This window comes from Triticum dicoccoides, chromosome 3A, assembly GCF_002162155.2.
Source record: "Triticum dicoccoides isolate Atlit2015 ecotype Zavitan chromosome 3A, WEW_v2.0, whole genome shotgun sequence".
Lineage (NCBI taxonomy): Eukaryota > Viridiplantae > Streptophyta > Magnoliopsida > Poales > Poaceae > Triticum > Triticum dicoccoides.
Window position 1 is genome coordinate 12,509,751 of NC_041384.1, and position 27,333 is coordinate 12,537,083.

Sequence of the window (27,333 nt, forward strand, 5' to 3'; positions counted from 1 at the left end):
TGGGCACCTAAACATGTGGCGTAGTGGTGTCACTCCCGCCCCACGTTGGATCATTCAGGAACCACCAACAATTAGTCCATGTTCCCGAGTAATCTCCACATATACTACGCTCTCATGTTTACCTCCGGTCGGCAGCTAAGTGCGTGTTTAACATGCAACGTATTGGAATCTTGTTAGCTAGCTTGCTTAATTACGTTGCTCGCATGGCAATGGCGTGTGCCGCCATTGGTAGGTCAAATGTACTTACTGTGGTAGTACGTGATGGAGTGCTGGTTGCCTGTTAACTAGTGCTTTCGGCTCGTTTCAGTGATTGTAGTCGTCGCTAGGTGGTCTATGAATCTGAATGTAATTTTTATTATTTTTAGCGTTCGTTGTACTACCGTGATAGAAGATGAATAGTTCGAAAGTTTTCTTAAAAAAAACACTAATGCCCGTCGCGTGGAGTTTGGATCATATGCCGCCACGCATGCATGCATGTTGGTGCATCATGCATGCGTGAGAGATCTGAAATACTTTCTTTATACCGAAATACTTGTAGAGTAGTTAGCTATATATTCCCGCCGTTCATTGAACATGCAAGTTAGCCTAGTCAAATGCGTGCGTTATTCTTGTATATTATTTTAAGGATTATTCTTGTATATCTTGATGTCATCTTTTCCTCCATCGCCGGCGTAATTAACCACTGGGAGTAAGGGCATCTCCAGCCGCGCCCCCAACAGGGCCCCCCAGTCCACTTTTTCAGCGCCGGCGCCGAAAAAACGGCCCAGTCACGCTCCCAGAACGCCGAAAATCGCCGGTTCGGACCTTTTTTCCGCTCGGCGGTCATAGGCCGAACCCGGCGCGCTGGGGAGCAGTTGGGGGCTCCGGCGCTAGGGAAAAGCACGCCTGGCCCACACCGACAGGGGAAAAGTCAAGGTTTTCTTCCCCCGACTTGCGTCGCACCCCCCGCGCCCTCGGCCACCTTTAGCTATATCCCGGCGACGGCCACCGCCCTACTCCGCTAGATAGCCATTCCCCGCCGGAAAATAGCAGCGCTTCGCCGTGGCAGCCCCTCCCACAGCAGCTGGGCGTTACCGGCCGTCGTTTCCGGCCGCGGAGGCGCGGTTTAACGGCGGGTACACGCCCACCGAGCGCAAGGTGTTCGGCGTTTTGCCTGCCTCGGCGATGGACTCGGATGAGGAGGAAGAGCTCGCTGCGCTGCTGGAGGAGGAAGCCGCGGCCGACGTCCAGGAAGAAGAGCATCTCATGGTGCTCGCCGCCCTCACCCAGCTGCTGGCGAGCAATGAAAAGCCGCGGCGAGGTGGCTCGGCGCCGGGGCGGATGAAAGCAAAGAACCGGCATCGTCTCCAAGGCTACTGCATGCTCTACTCCGACTACTTCGCCGATGCTCCACTTCATGGCGAGAGAATATTTCGGCGCCGTTATCGGATGAGCCGAAAGCTCTTCCTCAGGATTGTGAATTCCATCCGGGAGTTCGATAACTACTTCAAGTGCAAGATGGATTGCACTGGCGCTCTTGGATTCACATCCATCCAGAAGTGCACGACAACGATGAGGATGCTTGCATATGGAGCTCCCAGTGATTCACTCGACGACTATGGGCGCATGGCCGAGTCCACCAGCATAGAGTGTTTCTACAAGTTCTGTCAGGCAGTGGTGGCAGTGTTTGGACCACAATACTTGAGAACACCCAATGCGGAAGACACTGCTTGGATCCTAGCTCAGAATGCAACAAGAGGATTTCCTGGGATGCTTGGAAGCATCGACTGCATGCATTGGAAATGGAAGAATTGCCCATTTGGGTGGCAGGGGATGTACAAAGGCGCCAAAGGCGGTTGCAGTGTGGTGCTTGAGGCGGTAGCCACACAGGACCTCTGGATTTGGTACTCCTTCTTTGGTATGCCAGAAACTCACAATGACATCAACGTGCTGCAGTGCTCTCCTGTTTTTGCCAAGCTCGTTGAGGGCCATTCTCCTCCGGTGAACTTCGAGATCAATGGGCACCAATACAACAAGGGGTACTATCTAGCTGACGGCATCTATCCGAGATGGTCGACATTTGTGAAGACGATCTCAAACCCTGTGGCAGGAGGCAAGAACGCCTGGTTTGCAAAGCTTCAGGAGGCTTGCAGGAAGGATGTCGAGCGGGCATTTGGTGTGCTCCAATCTCGATTTGCTGTTGTTCGGTACTCCGCTCAGACCTGGTCCAAAGATCAAATGTGGGAGATTATGACTTGATGTGTCATCTTGCACAACATGATCATCGAGAGCGAGCAAGAAGACCCAGTGTTTGACACTGAACCATACTACAGACAGGGTCCTCTAGCCGAAGTTGATCACCAGCTACCGGCAACTTGGACTGCCTATCTCAGTATGCGTCAGGAGATCCGAGACCCACAGGTGCATCATCAACTGCAGAAAGATCTGATTGAGGACCTATGGAGGCTCAAGGGGGACACCGTGTGATGAAATACGAGTTTTTATTTGTTAAACTATATAATTTATATTGAATTATTTGTTGTTGTACTATTTTGTTGAAATATTTGATTTTTCTGTGATGAAATATGTGATAAGAAATAATTGTGTTGATAATTGAACGCCGAGACATGGCGAAACCACGCCGAATATGGGCCTATTCTCGCCCATATGGGCCCTTTATTCGCCGAAATTAGGCTGCAAAGTGGGCCAATTTTGGCGCCTGGGGGCGAGCTGGGGGCGACGACTGGGCACAAAACCGCCCCCAGCACCGATTGTATCGCCGGCTCGCCCCCAGGGGGCGATTTTTATGCGTCCTGGGGGGGGGGCAACGGCTGGAGATGCCCTAAGAGTACCAGCGTGCATGTTGTGCTACTCTCGCAGGACCGTATATTTTTCCATTGTAACGAATGACGAGCTGGTTGGTTAGGGCATCTCCAACGCGGACCCTTTAATCACCCGTAACCGGCTGAACCACACCGTCCAGATGTGTTATACCATCCAACTATCTCTATATTATTGATATGTGGTTGCTGAGGAACCTACTACGGCGTCACCCGCCGTGTGTCTCCCATCCACCATTAACCTCACCGCCGCAGCCCAGCCATCCGTCCGCTATATAAACTCCAGCCCCGGCCATAGCTGTAGTCATCCTCCTCCAGTCTTTTTATCCTCTCCGCACCACGCCCGCCATGGTCTCCTCGTGCTCCAAAGCCCTCTGAGACACTCTCTCCTCGGAGCAGAAGAAGGAGATGGCCGCCATTGATGTCGCCAGGCAGGCCAGCCAGCAGACGGAGGCCGCTGATGCCCCAATGGAGGACGAGCCGACGCCACCATCCTCGCCGGTGCGTGCGTGCCTCACCATTGGCGAAGCCCGTGCGCACTACACGGACATGCTACGGGAGGAGGAGGAGACCAAGTTTCGGTAGGCGCAAGCCGACCAGTCCTACAACCTCGGCCTCCTCGAGGAACACCGGCGTGCGAAGGAGCAACTCGCCACCGGTAGGGCCATCGTGCCGGACATGGACGTGACGGAGCAGGAGGCGCTAGTCGACTCCTATCGCCCCACTCATGACACCCGCCATGACCATTGGCAGCACTGCCTCCATCAAGCGAAATTGGCGGCCGCCTACAGGGAGTTCGACAAGGCGGTGGATTAGGTGTGGGGCAAGAGCGATGAAGAGGAGGACATCGTCAGCTCTGCCCTGGTCGCGCCCCGCCGCCACGACCACAAAGCTAGCACGCCCGCGGTCCGTCGACGAGCGAGGAAGAGTAGTGCATGGTAGGTCGCTGCCGCTCGGGGCCCAAGAAGGCCACCGCTCTTCCGCTCCCATTGAAGCCAAACTTGGTGGGCCGAACATCGTCGGCCGATTAGCCACTTGGCGGTGACGTGGAGATGGACAACTTAACTTCCCGGGGCTCCGGAGGTAGAGGTTACGAAGGCGGAGCTGGAGAGGCCCGAGGCGGAACGAAAGAAGGCCAAGGCAATAACTGGAGCATCAGTTCTCGGGGCTCATGACCAGACACAGGGAACAAACACTAATGACCATTAGATTAGGTTTAGAGTAGGGTTTTTTTAGTTTATATAAAAAATGTAATAAATTTTGTTCGGTTTATAATTAAAAAGTTCGAAATGTAATGATGCATGCCAAATGCCAGAGGTTATCGACAAGCTAGTGTGGGAACAAAGCAAGCGGGTACACTACCAGAAACTAGAATTTTCCTGTGAGCCAAAAACCGACAGGAAAATAGGGTATACCGACAGGAATAGTATTTCCTGTCGGCCGGCCGTCAGGTTTAGCCGTCAGCCATAGCTTGACAGGAAAAATAAGATATGCCTGTCAGCCAACCGACATGGACATTATTCCTGTCGGTTTTCCTTATTTTCCTGTCAGTTTTGGCACGACAGGGATATGTAAGTGTCAGGTTTGGCAAACCAGGGAAATTGTATATCCCTGTCATATGTAACCGTCAGGAAAAAATAGAAACCAATCAACAAAAAAAATTAATAAATTTAAACGTAGCTTTTCCATTACTCAAAATACTTATAACATAGAAGCACCAATATCAATAGCTTACATGAACATAAGAGTTACAAAGTCACACATCATACAATTCCATACAATTTACAGGAACCAAAGGTCAACGAAAACAGAGGTGCAACATCTAACAACACACAAGTGCATCAACTAAATACTCACAACGTGAGACCTTATTTTCTATAATGTTTTGTTGTAGCTTACGTTGCAAGCTTCTCTTCAAGGTTACCCTGCAGTGGATATAATTGAACTTGAAAAAATGTGACAAGAAATAGGAACAATATTTATAAGATAAAATTAGCATAATCTATTTGATATCTCAGTTTCTCGCAATAACATTGGCATATATATCCCACCTGTTTTTGGCAGATCAAAGTTACCGAATTTTACAGGACAAAACAACGGAGTTATTTGTTCTAGCATCATATCCCAGACTTGATACAGACCATGCAACTGACAAAATCCATTAAATGACAACCTGAGTTTCTCGATTAGTTGGAAAAAACTATCAGCTAACAGCCTGAGTAGATAAGTTATTAGGGGCTTCTTGCAAGTATTGTATAATGACAGGGAGTTAAGTATATCCATTTCAGATTTCCAAAAAAAGGGCAGATTCGTCATTTCCTCCATAATAATAAAAAACAAAGCATTATGCAATTATTTGATAATGTAACAACAGGGAACGACATCTCTTCATTCAGAAGAATATGTAGAATTTCTTGCCTTGATTGATAACCTCAACTTCTTCTTGCAGCCTTTCCTTGTTGTACAGATAATCTACCTTGTACTTGCCATGCAGCTGCTCATTGCTTCCTAAATCATACATAATGAAGTATGAAACCAAATGGCATGGACAAACAAAACTTGAGAACACATTTTTACAGTATTGCATAGTGACTAGTGAGACAATAAAAGACCACAAAGAAATAGAAAGAGGCTAGTGGCTAGTGGCTAGTGGCGAAGCTACAAACAGATGGCTGTCGGGTTAACAAAAAATTATTCACTGGGTGCAATTTAACACTCAGATTTCTGTCATGCTAACAAGTGCCAACAACGATTCTTGACTACATACAAATCAAGCCATAGGAATTGGTAAGATGAATAGAAGCTACCACAATAGAAATTCAGAGATAGGGAGATCAAAAAAATTACCTGTGTTGTCTTGCAGATTCTTCTCCCCTCATGCAGAAATATTCACATCATGCAAACCTCTCCTGAAAATAAAGATATCTTTATCAACTAATCTGAGTGCTGGATACAAATTAGCAGCACCGCTAACAAATCAAGGAGTGGCAGAGACTTAACCTCCGCTACTAGCTGCGTTGATCGGTGTAACGAAAAGGTATGGACAAACAAAACTAGAGAACACATTTTTACGGTTCTGCATAGTGAAACAATAAAAGATACCACAGAAATAGAAAAAGGACATGTTCAGACTAAACAAACATAGCAACTACTCGCTCAATAATTTTGATCTCATGATATTGAGAACACTGGACAAAGCATGGTTTGGTAATATACACTAGACAACTTGACTGACAATTGATGATAAAATTTTGGAGATGAGGGTGGAAACAAAAGTAAAATTATCTTGATTACAACAAAGCCTCTGGCGGTACATCCAGAATCCATTATTTTTTCCCAATCAAGACGAACTGCAAACTAGAAAAATCAGACCTCAAATAGGTGCTGACCAATATTTAATTTCTAGGTTCATGTGCGTACAACAACAAAATATGGAGGGGAATAGTACCACTTCATCTGGAAGAATATTATTTAATTTGTTGGCATGGACTGCCCACCTCAACCTCCTGCTTTAACCTCTATTTTGCACTGATGATGTTCTCTCAATTCTTCCTAAATCCTAACATAATTAAAGAGACTAAAATCCAAAGGGATGGATAAACAAGTTAGAGAGCAAACTGTTACTGTAAATCATAAGAAGAAAATAGAATGTAAAGGAACATTCAGACTGAACAAACATAGCAGTTATTGGCTCAAAACATACCAGATGATCTTGAGCATACTAGCCATCCAATGGTACTGTAATATATAGGAGAAACCATGACATAAAATTACTCATGATAAACTTTGGAACAAGGGTGAAAGCACAAGTCAAAATCAGATGCACCAGGTATCCCAACGCAAGACAAAAGATGGGTTACACATAGAACCTGCTAATGAACAATGAAAAGATAATATTCCTACTAACTTAATTTAAAATATTGTTATTTACTGCTCGATTTTGAGAAAACTGATTGGGTAACTAATGTCCACTGTTACAGCTTATTCAATAATTACAAATTCCATTTACATGTTAATACACAATATCCAAATATTGGAAGGCATGATACATGACCAGAAAGCAAGACATGCATAGCCTATATTCTCAGAACTTGGTGAAATATTAAATGATAACAAGCATGTCGTACTATCCATTACCTTGACAATCAATAGCTCAACTCTTCTTTGTTCCTCGTAATAAGTGATGTTTCTGAGAAGTCCTGTAAACCTGGAAGATGAAAGAAAAAGATCTCACACAGCCTTTCTAAAAGCAGTTGTAGCTCTGTTCTAGTACAATCTTTTGCAGAGAAATCAACTATCTTGGCGGCTTGGACTATTCAAAACAAATGTGTGTAGAGCCATTGCTTCCACCATTACCCAGCACATGAGGGATGTCAAAATGCTTGTAGTTTCTGGTGAATCCAACCGGAGGTACTCACATATGAAAGTTATCAGGAAAAGGAAACAAATCCTAAAGAAGGGAATACAAAAACATCACCTAGATCTGGAAGGGGCGGTACCTGGATGGGAAGGGTGGCACTCAGATAAGGATGCGATGGCGGTCGAGTGACGGCAGCGGCGGGCACGTTGACGGTGACAATCATCCGGAGGTAGTGGGAAGGTTGACGACAACATTTGTAGGCGGCCGTTCTTGGTCGTCACCAAGCGAATATGGTGGGAGGGAGCGGGCGAGAGGGAGGTGCATCCGGCGGCGATAGATCTGCGGCGCATCCGGCGAGGTGGGATTGGGCCGGCAGCCGGCTGGCGACGACGAGGAATTTGGGGCGCCGCTGCTGGTGGCGGCTAGGGATTTGAGATGAGGCTGGGATGCGAAGATAGCTCGGGTCTGGATCTGGAATGTGGGATTTTTTTCACTCGAGGCTTTATTCCATAACTTTAACCGGTGAGCGCCAGGCCCAAAAATTGGCTAAGCGCGGGGCGGGCTTTACTTTTGCGCGCGCGACTGAAATTCATGGCGCCAAACATGGGCTCCTTTTTCGCTGTGGGTCACGCACGACAGAAATACATCTTACTTCTGTGATCAAGCAACGAGGACGTTCTGTGATCGCATCAATCTTGTTCAAACTTGGCGGTCGGCGCAGACGTACGTGCAGTGCAGGTGCATCCGTACCAGTACAGTACTGCCAGCTAGCTGCTGCGCGGGCTGACCGTCACTGGTCCGCCTGCGGCACGATACTTGCCTACTCCTCTCGCATGTGTCTATTCATACTCCCGCGTACATGGTTTGATTTGATTGGATAAAATAAGATCCGGGCTTACTTTTTTAAAATCAAAGAAAAAGATGATTAAATTAGAAAGGAAAAAAAAGCAATCATAAGATTAAGTGGAAGCACGGATGAGAGTATGAGAAGAGAGCAGACAAACTGAATCCACCAATGACTAGCTAGCGCCTGGTGCTATAAGTGCGGTATTTCTTGCTGATCCGTCAGCCACCAGGTCAGACTCTCCTGACCCCTACTTCCAAGGGACGTGCCGCGCCTTACTACTTTGGTAAACAGAACAAAAAAATCTGAATGAAAGAAACTTCCGATGAAAATAGATGTATCTAGATACATCCATTTCCGTAACAAGTAATTCGGAATTGAGAAATACGTACCGAGGTAATATACATTCCTACAAACGGTCTTTGCATCGAAGATGCACACACCCAAAATGGACAGGCGTGGAAACAAGGACCAACACATTCGGGGAAAGAAAAAAGATATAATAATAATAATGTAATGTACGTGTTAAGATGGCAGGAAAAAACACTGCAAGCAATCCAAACTTGTTGCAATACCCACTATGGATAGGACGGCCTACGCTGTAGCGGTGCAAAGACCCGGCCCCGTGCCCAGAAATCGAAGATAAGAGGGTGTCATGGAATGTTGGGAGAGGCCAAACCATGTAAACCTACCGAAATTTCACTCACGGGGTTACGGTTAGGGAGCAAGAATGGACGTATTCCAAACTGCTTCTGATTGAAAGAATATCACTGGTACTACGCGCCTCCATTGCCGGCATTCGCGCTAGTAAGGACATCTTCAACAACGTCGATCTACAAACTGTCTATATACATCCGGACTATGCAGTTTAAACCGCGGAAGCCATTCAACATGTGTCTGTATCGGTTTGCAGGGCGACTCAGATGCGTTTTCTTCGCAAACCAGAGACAAATATGAAGACTTTGTGGGAGTCCAGATCGCTGTCACGCCCGCTTCTGATCGCTGTCACGCGCGTTCCTGCCCGGTGACAGCTGCACACATTCATGTCGCTGTAAAGCGCGCCGCCGCACATTGAACACAGCTCAGGGCAGATGCGACCTCTCACTGCCTCCGCCATTAAAGTAGCGCGTCGGCTAGGTGTCGCCCGCTGCACGCCCGGCTGAACACGCCTCCTCGTCACATTCAAACACCTACTTTAAACCCATGTGGAAGTCGAGAAATCTACTCCGACCACACCTCTGTTCACAAGCGGGCCGATGTTAAACACAAGCCGACCAAGCTCCTCCCATCGGCTCGCTATTTAAAGGAGGTCAGACGCCAGGCAAGAATCGCAGCACTCCACCGCTTCCCATCACCTCCTTCCACCATTTTCTCCACCTTTTCGATGGCATCAGACGAGCTGGAAGAGCAGTTCTCTGGCATAAAAGCTGTCTGGGTGGCCCGCCGAGCCCGCCAAATACGAGCGAGGCAGCGAGCTGCTCGACCTCCTCTCCAAGCCCGACGAAGCAAATTGCCACCCCAATCTGGTGCGTGCTTCACCAACTTGCGGAGAAGCGGCGAGTTGCGCCAGGTCGGCAGGGCAGAGCACGCCGGTACGGGCATCGTCGCTGCCGTGGACGACGCCGCATCGTCCCGCGCCTCCCGTGCCTGTGACCGTGCCATCCGCTGTCAATGCACGCGTAGCCGCGCCCCGCTAGCGGAGAAAGAAGCCGGCTATGCGGTTCGCGTCCGCTGCCAACATTGAGGAAATGTAGAACACGGGAGGCCGCCGCCGTTTGAGTGCCAGGAAGGGCACCGGCGGCGTGTCGCTGGGTTGTACAGCCGGCGACCTGTCCGACTCTTTATCTCAAACCATCTTGGGCACGCGTCTGGGCTCCATGAAAGCACCCTTCCCCGCCGGGTGAAGCACCCTCTTTGCCACTCTAACGAGCGACGCAGACGGACATAGGGAAGATACGGACGAAGAGTATGCCTCTGGGACTCCCGGCAGTCCGATTAGCGAGCTGTTGGACATGGGGAAGACAGAGGGATCCACCACAGCCGGCCGTAGACTAGTGTAGTGTATCCGTGTCGTGGGAGTGAAACTCCATACGTACGACCGTACGTGCACATAGGTTTACCTTTTTAGTTAAAATATGTCCAAGATGTTACCGTTTTCATCCGGTTTGTATGAAGTCCATCATTTTTATATGAAATTTGCCGTGTTTGCATAAATTATATTCGATTTGTTGAAAAAAGAGTTTAAAATGTATACGGCTAGCAATGGATGATGGCCTTCGGCATCCGTATCCGTGGACTGATCCCCTTATCTACAAACAGATAAGGGAGAAAACTTGCAGGTGGCCGCTGAAGATGGCCTAAAAAGGCTAAGACAGACAGGCAGATAGATTCATCACAGTGGAGCTGTTGGGTCGTCCAAGCCAGCTGTGCACTGTGCTGCAAGGATTAGACAGAGGATAGCATTAGTAAATCCAGACCAATGTTTCATAGATCAGGCTGGTTGTAATGGGGAGTATCATATATTCTTTCCATCTCAAAATTCTTGTCTTATATTCATCTAGATATAAATGTATCTAATACTAAAACGTGACTTGATACATCTGTATTTAAACAAATTTAAGACAAGAATTTTGAGATGGAGGGAGTACTAGTATCATGCATATGATACTAGTCTATGATACTACATCCCTAATGCATAGTATCATAAGTTGATATCATATAGGACTACATTTATTATTATGCATGACACAAAGTAGCACATCATTTAATATGAGACGGTATCATGATACTCTCTCCATCACAGTTTAAAGGGCGTACCTCACATCTCTCTCGGCCCAAGATTGCTAGCGATTGGCAGGAATAACTGATGCGCTGGAGCTGCGGTAGTTAAGGATATGCGCCTAAGTAATCGCCAAACAAACGCATAGTAACCTCCTCGTCCAGTAAAAGAAGGAAACCATCGCATGCATTGGTGGAGTAATTTCAGTTCACACCATGCATGCGCACCAGGAAGGTAAGCGGAAGGAGCTAATTCCTCCCAAAACGATGCACTTAATAGACTAATTAATGACGTGCACCCTATTTTTCTCTAATTTTGAAAAATTCTGGTTTTGGAGATACGCCCTTTAAACTGTGATGGAGGGAGTATGATACTCAAGCCTCTCTTTCTTCATTTAATTCTATGTCACATCATCAAACTTGCTTAGTTGGCATGTATGATACTATCTATGATACTCTCATTACGGGCGGCCTCAGGGGTGGCCGGCCGGCCTATCGGGACGATTCTGCTTTATTACTGCATACACCACGTTTTGTTTATTCAGTAATTCTGTCGTGTTACGGTTAATCGTCGACCATAAGGGAGTACCAGTTTATTAGTCCTCCGTTTGAAGCTAATTACTCCAGTATATATATAACAATAATTTTATTTTTACTATATTAAAGTTGCTAAGCTAGGAGCCCCCTCCTTTTTTGAATTTTTTAGTGCTTCACGAAGTTGACACTCACACGTGACAGCAATGAAACAGTACCCCACGAATGAATAGTACATCCACATCCGCCTCTACCCGTCGCGTTGTCCATCGGCCCGCGGCAATCGCTGGATTTAGCTGCCATCACTCTCCCTCGCGCTTGGTCGGTCTGCAGCAAACCCTTTGTTGCAGCCGAGCCAGATGAAAAAAGGTCCAAATTGAAAATTTTGAACTGGGTAGAGATTGCTCGTCCACAGAGGGGGTCAAGACATGCAGAAAAATCAATTGGTTGAGCCATAGTCTTTCCGTTATTGTATAGAAAGAGTAGAAAGTTGTGTTGGCGTCCTAGCATGCGAAGACACATCCATCGTCTATTTCAGGTATGTCGTTGATCAGCTCATGAACACCCGCTCCCAGCGTAACCATGGGGACGGTGCCCAGCCACACAAACCGAGCAGCCTCCGCAACCATCGCATCTCTCGGCTAAATCCAGCATCCCATCGCCGCCTTTTAAAGCGCATGCCGCCGCGCCTCTCCTCCTGCTCACCAGACACGCACCTGCATCTGTGCCGCCTCCGCACACCACCCGCCGTGCATAGTAGAACCAACATGGCCATGGCGCCATCCGCGCGAGTGTCGCTGATGCTCGCCGTGGTGCTCGCGTGCGCGCTGCTCGCCACCAGGCACGCAAACGCCACCGGCGGCCTCGTGTGCAATCCGCTCCAGGACAAGACGTGCAAGCCGGGGGACCCCAAGGCGCCCGAGAACACGGAGGAGGGGGGCGGGTTCGGCGCGAGGCTGTCATCGCCGCCCATTCCGGGCCACGGTATGATCGACGGAGACATCGACGACGAGTTGCCGTCGTTCAGCACCCACAAGACCATCCTCGGCCACTGGGAGGATCCGGTGCTCGAAGTCTGACATCTAAGTGCATGCTTGTGTCTTCTTGCATTCCCATTGCTTGTGTAGTTGTGTTGTTGTCCGGAAGAAAGAATGGGACAAAGGAAGAGATGAGAGAGTGAGCGTGTCACGATAATCGATCCACGCTAGCTGATGACTAAATTTGCCAGTTGTCCCTGTTAATATCGTGGACATTCAGGAAGAAGCTATAGATTCTAGTAATCGATTTGGCCTAGTTTTGGTCTTCCTATTGTTGGCCTTGGGATTTTTGGAGTGGGAGTTACCGACTCACTGTTTCGCCTTGGTCCTTCATTTCTTCAGTTTTATTTTGTTTCCTTTTAGCTTTTACTTGGTTTTTCTTTTTTACTTTTTTATTCAACACATGTCTATGTTTTTTTCAAACACGTAGCTTTTTGTATACATCAAGAACAATTTTTTGTATATGTTTAATATTTTTTGAATACGCGCTTAACGTTATTTTAGAATAAATGTTTTGATGTCTACTCCTATTTTCAACACAAGTCTATATTTTCATACATATCGTACATTTCTTATATACGTCAAGAACATGTTTTTATACTTCAAAAGGTTCAAGTGCATAAATAGAATGCTTGTTTACATATATGTATTGATGTATTTTCATACACATTATACAATTTCCGTAAACATAAGGAGCATTTTTTAAGGATATGACTAACATTTTTTAAGAACATGATGTTTTGATTTCTACCTTTTTCATATATATTATACATTTTTCGTTTACATATGAAAAATATACACATTATTTAAGTATATGTTTTGTTGTCTAATCTGTTTATACATATTTTGTATATACGTGAAACATTTTTATACATGTTTAGCTTTCTTTCTTCATATAAATGATTAAAAAGTTTCAAACACATATTTTTTTTACATTTTCCAAATGCTATCGATATTTATTAATTGTAATAAACTTTTAAAAATGTTATTGATATTTTTAAAAGTTATGCGATGATATTTTTAATGTACGTCAACATATTTTAGACGTTCTATGAACATTTTTAAAATTAAAGTATGTTTTTCAGAAATATAAATAATAGAAAAGAAAAGAAAAAATGAACAATGGGATAAATGTAAAGAAGTACAACACGAGGAACTACCTAGGCCGGCCCACATATTTGGACATTGTTGAAATACATGTGCAAAATGTAAAATGTGTATGAAAAAAGTGCTTGAGATGCATATGAAAAATGTGTATGAAAAAAATGGTTGAGATGCATATGTAAAATGTGTATGAATAAAATAGTAGACATCAAAGCATATGTTTGGAAAATTGTTAATCATGTAGTTTAAAAATATTAAACTTGTATAAATCGATGTTGCTGATGTATATGAAAGATTTACAACCTGTTTATAATAAATAGAAGTATAGAAAACAAAGAATACCGGTAAAAAACAAAGAAAATGAAAAACACAGAAAAAAACCAATCAAAATTGGACAAAAATAAGAAAATGTAATACCGAGAAAACTGAAAAAAAAACTGGCAATGAAATGTAGAACACCGAAAAAAAAACTTCAAGAAAAAAACCACAGATAAGAACCCCACCAGCAGGAACCCATATTGGCCCGGCCAGTAACTGCGGAAAGCTTTCAGGCGAGACGGAAGGTACCATCGCAGTAAGCGATATATAGCCCTGGCGGACAAACATTGACCTATATGACACTCAAAAAAATTAAAACATGGACGTATATATATGCGTTGAATAGGAATTGCCCACCTAAACATGTGCCGCAGTGCTGTCACTCCTGGACCACGTTGGTTCATTCAGGAACTACCAGCAATTAATCCGGTTCTCAAAACAAAAAATTAAAAAAATCCTCAAGATGCGGTTTGGTGGGCTAATCGCCATGCAGCATGCGTCCATGTTCTGGAGTGATATCCTCCAGATTTCGCGCGAGCAACTCAGAAGTTGACCCGGCCGGCATGCGGATCTAGCTAAGCCGCGCCCGCGTGGTTTACTTTGCTCCACAGATCGGTTGATATATACGGGTGGATATATGCTATACTAATTAAGATATCATGTGTACCTCCGGTCGGCCGGCCGGCCGGCTTGGCAGCTATATAAATGTGTGTTTAACATGCAACGTACTGTTACTCCAAAAAAAAAAACATGCAACGTACTGGAATCTTATTAGGTTGCGTGCGTTGCTTGCATGGCATATGGCGCAACTGGTACTAGGTCAAATGTACTTACTGTGGTAGTACGTGCGTGGGTGCGCCGAGATGGGCTGGTAGTTACATGTACTCGCTCCGTCCGGAAATACTTGTCATTAAAATGGATGAAGATATATCTAGAACTAATATACATCTAAATACATCCATTTCTGAATGGAGGGAGTACTTGTTAATAGCTAGTACCCGTCGCGTCGAGTTTGGATCATATGCCGCCATTAATTGAACAAACATGCATCATGGCGGTGCGTGCATGAGAGATCTAAGCTAGTATGTATTCTTGCCAATGCTGGTCTGCCGTTCATTGAACATGCCCGTTAGCCCGGTCAAATGCGCGGCGTGCGTTATTCTTGCATATCTTGATGGCATCTTTCTTTTCCTCCAACGCCGGCGTAATTAATTACCACGATCTATTGGTCTGCATGTTCTGGCATTCTCACGAACGACGAGCTGGCTGGTTAGACCAGCTGGACGGGTGCCATGCCATGCATGATGCATATGCATTGCTAAACCAAAATGCCAGAGGTTATCAACGAGAGGTAGTGCATACGGGCAAGCGGCGCACAGAGACAGAGAGCAGCAGGTCCTGCCTGCACCTCGGCGTGGGTTAATGAGTAACGACGACGACGACGTCTGCGATCATGCATAGCGTCAGCATGCACGCATCAATCTTGTTCAAACTTTGGCTGTCGGCCGGCGCAGACGTGCAGTGCAGCCGTACCAGTACGGCCACCCAGCTGCTGCCCGGGCTGACCGCATCGCATGCATGCAAGAGATGAGAGGTACGTTGACCGGCTGGCCGCCCGACCAATGGCCAGCGCCTGGTGCTAATAAGTGCGATGTCTTCCTGGTCCGTCTGCCACGAGGCCAGGCTCTCCTGACTCCGGACCCCTACTTCCAAGGGAGTGCCGCGCCTTACCACTTTGGTAAAAGAAAAACTAAATGTGAATCAAAGCTTCAATAGGTTCTTACTTTCATAGGATGTACAGTACCCAGGTGAGGTGATAGTCCTACACCCAAAAAAGGACAGGCATAGAAACAAGGACAAAACACTGTGAAAGAAGAAGAAGAAGAAGAAGAAGAAGAGGAGGTAATAATGTGTTGGAAATGACAAGAAAAATACACTGCAAGCAAACCAAACTTGTTGTAACACTGTATGGATAGGCCGGCCTACGTTAGCGGTGCAAAGACCCGGCCTGCCGGAGCCAGGAATGTTGCTAGCCATTTTCATGGCGACCTATGATGTCGATCTCATGGCCAAACTGCTCTATGGCCTGGATCAGGACCAGAGGGCGTTGTAGACATTGCCAGACGTGATTGTAATTCCTAAGTTTTGAGTAATTCAAGAATTATTATTCTCGCAGAAAAATAAGGTATCATGTGATGTTGGGGAAAGCCAACAAAATACTACTACAATTAGGAAGCTCGTACCACTGCTGCACTGATATTCACTGTGTACTAGTGCTATATCTAAGGAATTTTCTCTCACATATTCGGAAATGTCACTGGTGCTACGCGTCTCCATCGCCGGCATTCGCCGGTAAATAAGCGCGGCGTGTGCCAGACGGACTCATCACACTGGACCTGGCCAACATGCATGCATGCATGCATGCTGTTGGGTCGTCCAGCTCACCAGGGCCAAGCTAAGCTAGCTAGCTACAGGGATTAGATAGAGTATATAGCACTAGTAAAACCCATTATTCCAGATCAATGCACATTACAGATTCTGCATTACTGCATACATCACGTCACGTGCTTGTTTATTCAGTAATTAAGCTTGTCGTGTTACGGTTAGCCGCCGGCCACAAGGAAGTAACCATTCATTACCCGTACGTAGTTTGAACCTAGAGTTAGCCCGCCCTGCGCCCTGGCTGGCTAGCTCGCCGTCCCATCCATGTGCGGATGTGCCTCGATGGCCACCTATTGCTCTGCCTCTGCTATTTCCTCTGTCCAAAAAAAAACTTGCCCCTTAAGGGTGCGTTTGATTGCAAGGGTGGTCATGAATGGGTTGAGATCGTTCAAAAAATAGACATGTTTGGTTATAGAGCACATAAATGATTCAAGTCAAAAAAAAAGAATATGCCTTGAAGATGCTGAACCGTTTCACCCAACCAAATCGGTCGAATCAAATTGCCACCCTTTGCATACATGACTATGTGAGCATTACTGATGGTCCCGTCCTAAATAATTAGCTCATCTCTTATATTCAGCCAAACGCATGAATTGAGTGGTTCAATCCCAAATAAATTGGACGGTCTCAACCCATTCATATGACACGTTCAACCAAACACATCCTAAATAGATGCATCTAGCATCAAGTTAGTGCTAAATATATCCATTTGAAGAATATGGTTGGAACAAGTTTTTTCGGACAGAAGGGAGTATTACGTGCGCGCTTAGGTCACCCAAACTGTGTGTTCCACTGTAAGGATAGGTGCGCGCGTGCGTGCAGCACTATTTGCGCACTGTAACAACAGGAGCAGCAGCCAGCAGCTAATAATAACCTCCACGGACGGACGCATGGTGCGTGCGTGCATGCGCTGTTGTGCCGTGCGGTGGAGCAGCAGCCTCCTCGAGCCCCTGCCCCTCTCCAGGCTGTGCATGTCGACTCATCGACCTGATCAGGAGCCATGCCATTGCCATGCACACACGGCCTCGCGATCTCCAGTGTTTCTCGAGCAGACATGCATGGGTGTGATCAACCATGTCGTCCCGCCGTCCTGTCCTGTGCTGATTGAGTTGGTGACGCCGGTGCTAGGTACTTCCTCCATTCCATAATGTAGTGCTTCCTTTATCCTCGTGCTTCAACTTTGACTATAAATTTAACTATTAGGACCGATTGCGGCGGGGGCAAAAGTTATATCAGTGAATTCGTATTCGAAATAAGTTTTTAATTACGTAATTTTTTCTCCCGCCGCAGTCGGTCTCGTTCGTTAAATTTATTGTCAAAGTTCGACCTCGGGAAGCGTGGGCGCACTATATTTTGGAATTGAGGGAGTAAGAAACAATTGTGAGTTTTTGGCTGCCATGGCAGCCTAACCGACAGTTCTTTTTTTTTTCTTTTGCTGTGGCCACAGCTGAGACATTTTTTTTTTATTTTTGCCGTTGCGGCAGCAGTGTAGTTCATTCGCAACATACACCTCTTGGTCCTGAATATTAGAATAGGACGAATGAACCGGCCTTTGAGGATATCTTTGCTTCGGAACAAAACCCTGCAATCAAATAGATTGTCCCAAGGACGCCATATTCTAGGAGCCCAAGTTATGCTATTGAAAATTCGTTCCTCTAGGAGTTCCGGTTTGAGCATTCCGTTCCCTTTTTCAAACTCCACTTCTTTTCATCTAGCAATCCTTGATCAAAGAGAGAACAATATCCATTTCAAAACATTTCTAACAGATTCCTTAGTTCGGACCGACGAAGTAATGTCACTCAACTGTTATCAACCTGACTGCAATCTTTTTCTGTCGGTAAGGATTGCATCAGAGCACCTTCTACTTCTAATAGACCATGAAGTATAGATAGAGAAGAATCATTCTGAGTGAGTACATAAGAAGCGATCCACTTTTTTTCATCGGTTCCAGGGGAAGACCAAAGATCTTGCGCGGCAGATCCGCCAGAAAAACTGAAAAGAGAAAGAAGCCTCATTAATCTCTTCATGCTCGTTCCAAGTTCGAAGTACCTTTTGAACTCCGTCCTGGTTTATTAGTCCCATTTGTATTCTGTGCTAAACTCTAACCTTAAATTTAACTAACAAATTGTTAATGCATGTCATAATAAATAATATAATTGGAAACTATGTTCAAATACAATTCATGTCTCCAGTCAACTAGCAAATTGTTAATGCATGTCTCCAGTCAACTAGCATCTTCTAGCCTAGCCTGTCACACCCTCGCCTCGCACATCTCATCGGCTCTGCTCTACGTACGTACGCGCTCCACGGCGTCGGGTGCATGATGATGATGATGATGATAAACCACACGATTAAATGCATCCATGCGTGTGCACGCTAGCTTGATGCAGTAATAGTTTTATGAGGATATTCTCCATTATTGACTCGTAATGTTTGCACCGTGATCGACAGCAACTCATGGTGCGTAGGGCACGCATGTCTTGAGCGCAGCAGAGAACCACTGCTGCTGCAATGTTTTTTTTTTTAATTACGTTCTTCAAATCTCTCTCATCAACTAGCCAGCCAGCTAGATATATGCTCTCGACAATGCTCCATCTACGAACGAAGCTACGAACAGTAACGCACCCTTCCTAACAATAACACCCCCCCACCCCATTTCAGGGGGTGGGCCCCTCAATCTCCTACTCCCAATCATGGTTGTCCATGCACTACTAGGAAAATGCATGCTAATGACGCACCGAATTTGCCTTCTAATGGCGCACTACCGGTGCGCCACTGACATCACGCCATTAGTATCTGGTGTTCTAATGGCGCACCAGGTAGTGCGCCATTAGTATAGCCTGCAGCGCGTCATTAGAATGCCTCCCAGGGGGCCATATGTACCCATGTGCTTTGGCATTCTAATGGCGCACCAGCAGTTAATGTGCCATTAGTGTGATGATCACAGTGCGCCATTAGTGTCTTGTGCGGTGCGCCATTAGTATGAATATTAGGTTTTATTTTTTTTCTTTCTGATTTTTGCACAGGTTACAAAATATATTATTGGACAGAATATAGACAGCAGCACACAGCAACATCAGATTCATCGAATACAATAGAAGATTAGTCTCCGGATACAATTCATCATATTAGTCCTCGAATTCAAAAGACCGAACAAAGATAAAACATTACAAGTCTCAAGACCGCGAGTATCGAGTTTGCCTTCACATTACAAGTCGATATCGATCATCTAAACTACCATCACATAGAAGAGAGCTGTGGTCATCACGATGAGCATCATCGCGATCAAACTGGTCTTCATCCGGTTTCTCCAACGCTCCCTCCTCTCTCCCTCTAGATAGCGGGTGTATCTACATTCGGCCTCCGCCCTAATGGTGTACCCTTTGTAACTGTTACCGCTGAAATGGTGAACCTGTCTCCGACACTCCTCCCAGTCGTCGTAGACTCCGGGAACCTTACCCTTGTACACGACATACGACGGCATCTCTATGCACAAGCCAAACAACAGACAATTGATAAGCAATATGTAAGTATGCAACAAAAGGATCAGAAGAGAAAAGCAAGACATTAATAGCACGATTCATGGTCCTACTAATAAATAGCATCGATTACATCTAAGTTGAACGACTGTCCAAACCAAAGAGACATACGAATTCATTAAAGTATAACTACAACATGAGCCAATCAATGTTTCGGAACTACACATCACTACTTTCGACTCGACTCATCGGACAGGAACGTGGATGAAGCCGCCGTCTGTCGTGATGGTCATGAAATCGCGGTCGTCGTCACCCTGCATTTGTAGCATTTCATCTATCTCACTGTTGGACGGTTGATATCTGAGGAAGAACTGCCCCGAGGTATGAAGGACATCTTGATGGATGATGTCCGCAAACTCCGACTAGATGCAAAAGAATTCTTGTCTGAGGTCCGCGTCCTGAACTGCTGACAAGCTCGCGGCCCAATCTTTCAGATTATCTGGTAGCAGAAGTTGATGATGGTCCCTTACGATCACTCGCATGTGATGGAGGGCGTAGTAGGCATCCTTCTGATCGCCAGGCGGCTGCTTGACGCAGCAGAATTTCGTATTGTGTGAGAACATGTGCTTGTCGTACTTACGAACTGCCCTGGTGAAGGTGCCTCCAGATTTGGCGTAGGCGGGGAGAACATCATCAAGAACTTTCTTGACATTTGTGTAGTCTATCTTGGAGTTACGGTTCGGGTCTAAATACGTGGCCATGGAATATTTCGGGCTTAAGAGAATGAGTGTGCAATGTGTGTCACTGCACAGAACATGGAATGTTAGAAAAAAAAGAACGATCGAAATCTAAAAAATCATATGTTACGGGGCGATTAAGGGATGACTTACTCGGGAAAGTAAGCCACAAGGAAGTTATCCTTATCTGGGTTTGCCAGAATGACACCTTCGAGGTGTGAACTCGCAACTTGGCGGTCCCCAGCGCTGCTCAAGTGCTTGGCACACATGTAGAAGGGGTCGACTATCACAATGTCCGGGGTCTTGTCTCTAATGATCCGCATCTCCATACTCAGCGAAAACAGCCGAACGAAGGTGTAGTGTGTTGGGGAACGTAGCAGAAATTCAAATTTTCCTACGTGTCACCAAGATCTATCTATGGAGAAACCAGTAACGAGGGGAAGGAGAGTGCATCTACATACCCTTGTAGATCGCTACGCGGAAGCGTTCAATTGAACGGGGTTGATGGAGTCGTACTCGTCGTGATTCAAATCACCGATGATCCTAGTGCCGAACGGACGGCACCTCCGTGTTCAACACACGTACAGCCCGGTGACGTCTCCTACGCCTTGATCCAGCAAGGGGAGAAGGAGAGGTTGGGGAAGACTCCATCCAGCCGCAGCACGACGGCGTGGTGGTGGTGGAGGAGCGTGGTACTCCAGCAGGGCTTCGCCAAGCACCGCCAGATATGAGGAGAAAGAGAGGTAGGGCTGCGCCAGGGAGAGGTCAAGAACTCATGTGTGTTGGGCAGCCCAAACCTCAAGTATATATAGGGGGAGGGGAGGGGCTGCGCCCCCACCTAGGGTTCCCTCCCTAGGGGTGGCGGCAGCCCCCAGATCCCATCTGGGTGGCGGCCAGGTGGAGGGGAGAGGGAGGTGCACCAGGCATGGGCCCTAAGGCCCATCTGCCCTTAGGGTTTGCCCCCCTCCTCCCCTTAGGCGCCTTGGGCCCTTGTGGGGGGCGCACCAGCCCACCTGGGGCTGGTCCCCTTCCACACTTGGCCCATGCAGCCCTCCGGGGCTTGTGGCCCCACTTTGTGGACCCCCGGGACCCTCCCGGTGGTCCCGGTACGCTACCGATAAAACCCGAAACTTTTCCGGTGACCAAAACAGGACTTCCCATGTATAAATCTTTACCTCCAGACCATTCCGAAACTCCTCGTGATGTCCGGGATCTCATCCGGGACTCCGAACAACATTCGGTAACCACGTATATCTATTCCTTATAACCCTAGCGTCATCGAACCTTAAGTGTGTAGACCCTACGGGTTCAGGAAACATGCAGACATGACCGAGATAACTCTCTGGTCAATAACCAACAGCGGGATCTGGATACCCATGTTGGCTCCCACATGCTCCACGATGATCTCATCGGATGAACCACGATGTCATGGACTTAATCAATCCCGTATACAATTCCCTTTGTCTAGCGGTACGATACTTGCCCGAGATTCGATCGTCTGTATCCCGATACCTTGTTCAATCTCATTACCGGCAAGTCTCTTTACTCGTTCCGTAACACATCATCCCGTGATCAAATCCTTGATCACATTGTGCACATTATGATGATGTCCTACCGAGTGGGCCCAGAGATACCTCTCCGTTTACACGGAGTGACAAATCCCAGTCTCGATTCGTGCCAACCCAACAGACACTTTCGGAGATACCTGTAGTGTACCTTTATAGCCACCCAGTTACGTTGTGACGTTTGGCACACCCAAAGCACTCCTACGGTATCCGGAAGTTGCACAATCTCATGGTCTAAGGAAATGATACTTGACATTAGAAAAGCTTTAGCATACGAACTACATGATCTTGTGCTAGGCTTAGGATTGGGTCTTGTCCATCACATCATTCTCCTAATGATGTGATCCCGTTATCAATGACATCCAATGTCCATGGTCAGGAAACCTTAACCATCTATTGATTAACGAGCTAGTCAACTAGAGGCTTACTAGGGACATGGTGTTGTCTATGTATCCACACATGTATCTGAGTTTCCTATCAATACAATTCTAGCATGAATAATAAACGATTATCGTGAACAAGGAAATATAATAATAATCAATTTATTATTGCCTCTAGGGCATATTTCCAACATAGTGCAGTGGATGAAGGTTAAACATAGCAAAGATGTCATCAAACCGCAGGACGATCGTACCCCCGATGTCGCCATCCACAAAGCCCTTGCCCTCTGGCACCTTGGCCACGAAAACCGGGTATGCCACATCCTTCTCTCTGAGACGCCGCTTCTCCAAAGAAAGAACACTGTCGTGCAGACTCCGCATAGCACCGGTTGCAGCATTCAGCATATTTGGCGGTAGCATCGCCCTACCCGCCACATGCACCCTCCTCGAGATATCCTTAGGTGAAGGTGGCCCGTCCTGAGCACGGATCGAACTCGGTGCCGGCTGGCTCGCACCGGCACCCTTGTTAGTCTTTCGTTTCCGTCCCTTCTTCTTGATCTCCTGTAATGGGACCGAGTTCTGCTCACAGACCGCCTTCTTGAGCGTGTTGGGCTGATAATATTTCGCACCTCAGCTATCTGAGGCTCGGTGAAGGCGGAAGCTGGAGGCGTGTCCTGAGAACTGAACGCCAGATGACACCTGTTGCAATTGGATTTCTCCATCGTACCAGCTAGATCGCGGTCGTCTTGGTTGGGTTCTTGAGAAAGAGGCCCGCAGAACTCGTCAGCTTACCCATGTTCGGCAAAGTACTTATCAACTTTGGTAAATGTACCGTCGTCGTTGTCGTCGCCGTCCGGATCCTGTGCCATAGGGCTGTTCGGATCCCGTGCCATAGGGATGTCCGGCAGGTCCGGTAGCGTTGCGGCGTTCTTGCCATGGCTTGGCGCCGGCACGACTGGCGGTCTTGTCTGTGGGGTGGTGTCCCCCGCCCCCAAAGGAATCTGGATCTTCGGTCAAAGCAGGGGCCAGTTTATGCAGGTGCTGAGGGTTATCTCATCTTCTTCATCGGCCCCAGCGGGTCGAATCGGAGGTAACAGCTCGTCGCAGCCTGGCAGCACCCGAACCACTTCAACCCTATACATTATGGGTGGCATCGGATTACCGTGGAACATGGGGTTGCTCGGTTGAACGATTCTACCCTTGGCGACATCGACCAACTCGGCGCCCACGAAGTGCAGAAGAGTGCAAGGAACGTCGGCGGTGCCCTGCGAAAACATGTACAGGGCGTCAGGGATGCCCAGTCAAAGGCAAGGAGATGAAGTCATCGGCCAAGAGGCTTAGTTACCGTGATGCCGTCGAGCTTAGCTAATGTCGAGGCACCGCCAACGGCGGGCGTGCAACTGACGGAGGGGGCGCTTGCTGGCGAGGTGCCGGCCGGCGTACACCCGGGTGCATTAAGCACCAATGCCCGTGCCGGCGCCGGAGACACGAATACCGCCTCCGCCAGAGACACCAATGGCGCCGCCGCCGGAGACACCAATGGCGCCGCCGGAGACACCAATGGAGCCGCCTGCGCGCTGTGCGAGTTATTGGCCGTGAAGCTGGGAACCGGGGGAGGCCCCTATTGGCCGCCCGCAATCCACGTCGTCAGCCCATGAATCAATGTAGGCACCATTGCGTTGAGCGTCGTTCCAAGTTGTTGTTGCACTTGCTCTTGGACAAGCTCCGAAATCCACGCCACTTGTGCCTTGAGTTCTTCAACCTCGTGCGTCTGGCTTTCCGAGCTGGTCTTTTTATCCTTCCGCACACCAGCGGTATAGTATGACCCCCATTTTGTGGACAAGCCTTTGCCAGCCACACGACCAGCTGACGTCGGCTTAGTGAGCTTATCCTTGTTTTTCATTACGTTCAACACCCTATTTAAAGGGGTGCCGAAAGGGGAGCTCTTAGACGACCCCGCGCTACTGCTTTCAGTGTCCTGCGAAAGGAACGTGAACCATTTAGAAATATTGGGGATTAATTAGAGTGCAACCATATGGAGCTAATTACGCGGGGGTGAAGAGGAGGTTGCGCAAATTTCCTCGGTCCTTATGCCTAAGGTTCTCGGTGTTGATCGAGACGGTGCTCCGGAGAATGCACCCGAGCTGAACCGAGTACCCCTTGACTATATGTTTGGGCTCCGTTGGATTCCTGTCGGAGTCCACTTGAGTGAATTCCTCCTTGACGGTGCGGAGCGCATTCGGGCGCCGGTCCTTCCTTTGCTTCTTCGGTTGTCTGCCATCTGTGTGTGCGCCGCCATCATCAGTGGTGGCATCCTCGGCGGCACCATCAGTGGTGTCATCCCCGACACCACTAGGGGTTGTGTAATCAGGATCGGTGTCTTCCGTGGCGTCCTCATAGCGGTGAGGTTGTTCCTCCATCTCCTGGGACAGCTCCCAGAATTGCTTGCCGCCCGAACCACCGGCCTCATCGTTGTGGGCCATGTTTCGCTCTAAATAGGAAAAAAGTTTGGTCAAAAAGTTGGTTATTGTCAAGGAACAAGTTCATGGTCTCATCATTTAGGGTTTGTCGACACTGAGGCACCCTAAAAGCCTAAGCTTTCATCATTTAGGGTTTGTCGACGCCGAGGCACCCTAAAAGCCTAAGCGTACATCATTTAGGTTCTCATCGACACCGAGGCATCCGGGGCAGCCAAGTTAAGTTTTCATCATTTAGGGTTTATCAATGCCGAGGCACCCTAGGTTGGGCCTAATCACTTGGCTCTATTGCCACCTATGGTTTAATACAGCAAGAATAAAGGGGCAGTTGATCCTACTTTATTAAGTACTAAGATACCCCGGCCCATGCATTAGTAGCAAGTACCTCATATGTCCATTTTTTTTAGCAAAGTCATGCTAAAATTCACGGAAAATTTTAGCATGACCTTTGCTGAAAATAGGACATATGAAGTACCCGAATTTGCCGAAACGGAAGTTAATTGACATTCCGGCAAACTCAAGGGCCTCTCGGGGTACCTGCAAAATCATCACGACACGAAGGGCCTCTCAAGGGCCTCAAGCAGCAGCGGCGTCTCCCAGGACCCCATTTTTTTGCTAAATTTCTTTGAGCAACAATCAAAGCAGAAAATTCAGCATATTTCTATACAACAACACTGTAAAGATAAGGAACAGTTCTACAGCAGCCCATTTATATACAATAGTATCTTTGGTCATACCAATTTCTGAAACAATTCAAATTTGAACTGTATCTTTGGTCATACAAATCTCTGAAACTATACAAATCTCTGAAACTATACAAATCTCTGAAAAAGAAAGAGCTCAAAAAACAATCACAACAGAAAAATAATAAAAACCTAGTCCTAGAAGAAAATAAATCCTAAAAGAAAAGAAATCCTAAAATTTGGAGCAAGTCCTAGCAGTAGTAGTCCAAATAAAAGGTAACAATGATATTGCAGGAATAGACCTTCCTAAAATAGGAATGATAATTTACTGTCAATAACCATTGAATAAAACAGATTTACCAACAAAATCTAAAAGGACACCTGCCTATCAGATTCAATCAGTTTATCATTTTCTAAAGCCATAAGCACAACAATCATGATTAGAACTAACACTACTTCAGACAAATAACCAATTAAGCGCCAAGAAAGCAAATAAACACTAATCAGCAGGCACTCTCCTACTACAGCTAACAATGGCATAGCATGGTTAATAAGGCCACCGATTTACCTACCAGCATCCTTTGAAGCAAGGATAAGGACCCAAATAATCAGTACTAATACATAGGACAGTAGTTCGACAATTCTATCAAGAAATCATAACAGAGCACTAATTCCTTAGTCATCCTCCAGGAACACTACTAAACAATTTATAAGGACCAAAAACAATATGCAAGAGCACCAATTTGTATGACCAAATGGTAGCTACATGTATGGAAATCTTAACAACATGTGATTTGCACGCATCTATCTATAATGGCCATTACTTATATCTCTATCTGAGAAACCTTAGGAACCCTATGGTTAATTGAAGATAAGCGTGGCAGGAATTGAAGGTATTGCAGCAAACTGACAACAAGAAGCAGCAGCCGCGTGACGGCGGCGGCGGCAACGCACGAGCACGTGGGGCCCGGCGTCCGCGCACGAGCGTGCGGGAAAGGCGGCCGCAAGAAGCAGCAGCAGCGGCACGACGGGGCGGCGGCAGCGAGCTCCTGCTCCTAACCCTAGCTAGGTCACCGCCCCGTGGGGGCATGGGGATGAGCGGGGGAGAGAGGGAGGGGGGGACAGAGACTAACCGTCGTCGATGAGCAGCAGCCGTGCGGGGAGGCTCGCGCCGCCGTCGAGGAGCGCGTCCGTCGAGCAGATACCTCCACAGACGGTGAGGCCGCGGTGGCCGGAGGTGGAAGAAGGCGCAGACGGCGAGGAGGAGTCCGGCGAGGGTCGGGGCGGCGGGGGTGGGGGCGCGGGGGCGGCGGGGTTGGAGTCCGGTGAGGGTCGGGGCGGCGGCGTCGGGGGTCGGGGCAGCGCGCGGGTGGATCTGGTGGCGAGGGAGAGAGGGTCGAAGGGGATCTGGCGAGGGAGAGGGAGGATAGCTAGGGGGAGGGTTCTAATGGCGCACCTCCCCTCGGTGCGCCATTAGAATTTTGTTTTAATCTAGCCCACTAACCATATCTACAGCCTAACCCTATCTACAACAGAATCCACCCACTAGCCCGACTGGTCAGCACGCAGTACACACACCAGGAGGTCTTGGGTTTGATTCCTAGGCTCCCCGATATTTTTTTATGCATTTTAAATGCTGTTTTTGATATTTATTGGTGTTTAAATATGTTCAAACTTGTTTAAATCATAACAGTAATATTTTTTATAAAAACAGTCATAATTTTTAAAAAATATGTTCAAATTTGTTACTTGAAAATATCATCGGCGGCGGCGGTG

At 47.2% G+C, this 27,333-nt stretch overlaps 1 long non-coding RNA gene across 3 annotated transcripts; it reads right to left on the bottom strand.

Moving 5' to 3' along the window:
- Positions 1-4,750: 4,750 nt before the first annotated feature.
- LOC119266668 lies at positions 4,751-7,661 on the bottom strand. 3 transcript variants are annotated; one of them, XR_005132084.1, is made up of 5 exons: positions 7,319-7,661; positions 6,957-7,026; positions 6,268-6,557; positions 5,667-5,728; positions 4,751-5,327 (listed from the first exon to the last, which is right to left on the bottom strand). It is a non-coding gene; the product is annotated as an uncharacterized LOC119266668 (long non-coding RNA). The 3 variants fall into 3 exon arrangements; XR_005132085.1 differs by having other exon boundaries at positions 5,820-6,557; XR_005132083.1 differs by having other exon boundaries at positions 5,667-6,557.
- Between the last annotated feature and the right edge of the window lie 19,672 nt (positions 7,662-27,333).